We start from the raw sequence: 4,107 nt of genomic DNA on the forward strand, positions 1-4,107 counted from the left end.
TATATCCACAGGGGTCCATGACCCTCCTGCGATATAATTATATATATAATAGCATTTATCTCATATTTAGATTTTAGGACAGTAAAATTGTTTGCACCAGTTTAAACATGTGCTCACCATGGATAAACTTCATTTCTACATTTATGAACTCACCACTCAATTTATTGTATTTCTATGCTGAAGTCTTTACAGGTGGTGATTTGTAGCAGAGTGCTTCTGTGTGTCCATACATCAGGTGGTTTCTGAGAGTTACAAGGTTCTGTAAAATCACTCAGAAAACAATACAGCAATGTACTGATATTAGACATTTTAATGGTTGGAGCGATTGTTCTGTTATTTTTATTATTACTCCTTTAAAATTTCAACACAATAATAAAAGTGATTCTTTCTGTTATGGTTGTTTGAAACCAAAGGGTGCAGACAAAGGACAAGGAAGTCAAAAGCAAAAATTGTTTATTCAAAGTAAATGGCTGACGWGGCAGCTCAAACTACTTACAACTTATCACTTGGAAGGCCCACACACAGACGACAAAACTCTGACTGGCCTGCTGGAAGCACAATCCAGGACTGACAACACACAGAAAGACTCAGAATAACGAACATAAAACACAAACACCTGTGACAGAGACAAATGGAAACAGTTAAGAGTGGGAGGGGCCAAAGCAGAAACAAAAGGAACAAACACACTCAGACTACAAAAAGTGTATGGAAAACTATTAACAGGAAACAAATAGCATGAGCGCTTACTTAGCATAATAAGCAAAGTATTGGTGTTTTCTCCCTCCTCAGATCTGACCCTCCCAAATCACACTACACAAAAATGCTTTGTTCTGTTTTTAAAATAGATTTATTTAGAAAGCTAGACTGGAAAATAAATTACTCTTACAAATAAGCAATTCAGTCACACCAAAAATTCCACACCAACAAAAAAAAAAAATACTAAATATAAAAATCAAAAGCATCCAGGTTTTAGACTAAAAAGTAAAATAGCATCAATTTCACCAAAACATCAGTACTTTCATGTAGCTGTGAACTTTAAAGTACAAATACTGTATTTGTCAGCACAACCTAAAGTTCCTTTACACATTTTTACTGCTGTAAGTTTTACTTTTACTTTATCATAAAAGTCATTTAGTGTTCAAGCTATTAACTCTGATACCATTAAAAATGTTTCAAAGGTTGTTTTAAACTTAAAAGAATAAAAAAAATACAATTCCAGAGTAAGTTCAAATCTGCTACTCATCTTACATTTATGAAAGATTTGACTAATATATTCAAACTTTAAAAATGGGTATTATTTATTAGCATAAACTGCAGAGTGCTCGGGACTGTGGGCCAGTCTCAGATGAACGCTGCCAGGAGCTGAACCATCTGTGGAGAAGAAAACCAACAATCAGAGCCGTCTGTCAAGTCTTTTTGACAGTTGAGACAGTGTTCAAAGCAGTTTTTCACAGTGGAGCAAGCAGCCCAGCCCAGATTAGTCTTGTAGGTGTGGGTGGGTAAATAAGGGCACAGACTGGGTTGTAAAGCACCTTGAGTTTCCTGGTTGGATAGAAAGGTTCAGTTACCTCCATCCCATCAGGACTGTACACAGCAGGGCCCTCACCTCTTTAGTACATAGGGTGTGGTGGTCATTTTCCACTTTGAATTTTAAAAAAGCTTTAGTACAGAGAAGACAACAGAGTTTCTGGATGGCATTATGGTTTCTTATTTGCATGATAGAGCTTTAACCAGCATTTGTGGACAGCAGGGTGAACTGTGTTTACAGACAAAGATTTGTGAAAGTGTTTCTGAGCCATCTGAAAATTTACTTTACATTTCCGTAAAGCTTTACTCAATTCAATTAAGTGGAACCAGATTACGTATTTTTTAAAGTAAATCCATTACATCTATTTTTATTTAATTTATTTATTTATTTGGAGTGTAATATTTCAACTTTAACTGAATCAGTGACGATTTGATGCACGCTGAGTTGATCATCCTTTCAGTTTATTTTTTCAAACATTTCCTGTTAGTGTTGGCACAATGAGGTTTCAGGTGAGCCTGCAATTGTTTCAACTCAGGGCTGGTCTGTCAAAGCTGTGGTTAATGGTTACCCAGAGATAAGAGCTTTACTGCCGTACAGTTGCAGGAAGTTCTTTTAGTTCTGCATTTAAACCCCATCAGAAAACAATGTTCTACACAGCGAGGAAAACAGGGAGTTTATTTGTGTGTAAGACTTTATCAAGCAGTTTATTTAGTGAACTTTAAGCAACATTTCAGTCTTTGGACCCATGTGGAGCTGCTGATCCGTCTTTTCATAAACTTTCTTGACCTTGTTTTAAAGTGTCACAAAGTAAAAAGAGACTTCAGTTAATTTGAAATGAGGTTCTGTGGAATATCTATAAAATATTACCTTTTGTAGATAGCTCTTTGAACAAGCTCTGGTTTAAAAACAGTTTTTAAATCCAACAAGTAATCTCAACGCTGTTAGTCTCTGTTGTCTTAAACCAGCTGCAATCTTTATGCCCTTCATAGAGGTTTGTATGAACCTTTAGACCGCCATTAAATTTGTATTACATGTTCTTTTTGTGTGTTTTTATTGTGTTTTGTAAAAGCAAAAATAGCTGCAGCAGCAGCAAGGCTGAACATATCTGGTAGAAATTTCCTAACAATTTGCCAAAATTATTGTGCAGTAAAAAAATGTTTTGCATTAATATATGTGACATTTATAAGTTGTCAAAGTTGTTTTACAGCAGGGGCGGACTGGGGAGAATAGTGGCCCGAGGGTTCGTGACACACCGGCCCACCTTCAACTGCCGGCTTTAAGGTACTCATGATGGAAATGAGTGATGRAAGGCCAGCATAATTTTATTCAAAATAACATTTACAAAGCAAGCATTTGTTTGAGACCAACTCTACCAACTGTGCTGCCAAATGTAATATTCTTAGTCATCCTCGTGATAAAAAAAAACATTAAAAACAGACAACTGGACTTCTATTCTGAGTTCTAAGCTTTATAAATCTTTATAAAAGCCTATAAAGTTTAGACCACACTACTCCAAATATTTTGAACTGACAAAGCTTTCCTTATGGGAAGAGAAATGTCTACAGTTTCAGAATAGAAGACAAAACAAAGTACAAAGTGCCTCTAACCTCATGAGAACATGCATCCTCATATTGAGGACATTTRTTTTATACTGGTTTTATTTACTCAGAAGGATTATTTTACATTTGTGTTTTATTCTAAGTAAAATATTTACATATTTTTAACTGTTAGTTCTGCAAAAACATTTTTTTAATATTTGTAAGGTTTTACTAATCCTAAATATAAATGAACACAAAGCAATGATAAAACTGGTGGGGCCAACAAATTTTGGGGTACAGGATGGGAGGCGTAGCCCCTCCCGGCCACCCTCACTCGTTGCGCCCCTGGTGATTGACAGGTGCTGTTCCACAGAGCAATGACGAGCTGGAGCCACAGCAGGCTCTGAGCAGATCAGCTGACCGGAGACATGTTGGCGCTGCAAAACAAGCAGGGMTGCAGTGACCACAGCGCCGAACGTGGCTGCACCTCTGCGGGCCAAACCACCAGCAGCCCATCGGCCCACTGGGAAAACTCCAGGTAGACTTGTATGGCAGTCCGCCCCTGTTTTACAGTGTCAATCTGTTAGGAAGTGGATCCCTTCCTATTGTAAACGATGACTTCGTATAAGCTTGTCTAAACTGATCTACTTCCTAAAGGTTGTATCTCACTGAGCTGCAACTGCTGGAGACATCAACTCAWAGTCAAGTCTGAAGAAAACAACCAGCTTCACTGAATTCAGAGGACTTGACACCAAATGACGACTGAACCAATCTGTCATGTTTTAAGCCACGCTCTGAAATTTATGGCTTATTTTTATTTTTTACATGCACAACCTTCAAAACTATATTTTAGGCCATGAACCTTAACTCTTTGTCCAACTTTACTCATATTGTACCACCTTAGTTGGCTCACATACCCACCTTGACAGCTGTCCCAAATATTTATGATGTATTCTGTTTGAGTACTCTTCAAAAATAAAGCGTTTTGGACCAATTTTATAAACAATACTACTAATAGGTGCTGTGTTTTTTTTTTTTTTT

General features: G+C 37.0%; 1 protein-coding gene across 1 annotated transcript in view; it reads right to left on the reverse strand.

Annotated features, from left to right (window-relative positions):
• Positions 1-828: 828 nt before the first annotated feature.
• The window catches only part of si:dkeyp-72e1.6 (transmembrane protein 238), a 7,952-nt gene continuing 4,673 nt past the window's right edge, over positions 829-4,107 (reverse strand). The window contains exon 2 of the mRNA XM_014024881.1: positions 829-1,371. The gene's annotated coding sequence lies outside the window, so the exon portion shown is untranslated. The remainder of the gene's footprint in view (positions 1,372-4,107) is intronic.

The sequence above is a fragment of the Austrofundulus limnaeus genome, unplaced genomic scaffold (genome assembly GCF_001266775.1).
Source record: "Austrofundulus limnaeus strain Quisiro unplaced genomic scaffold, Austrofundulus_limnaeus-1.0 Scaffold444, whole genome shotgun sequence".
NCBI lineage: Eukaryota > Metazoa > Chordata > Actinopteri > Cyprinodontiformes > Rivulidae > Austrofundulus > Austrofundulus limnaeus.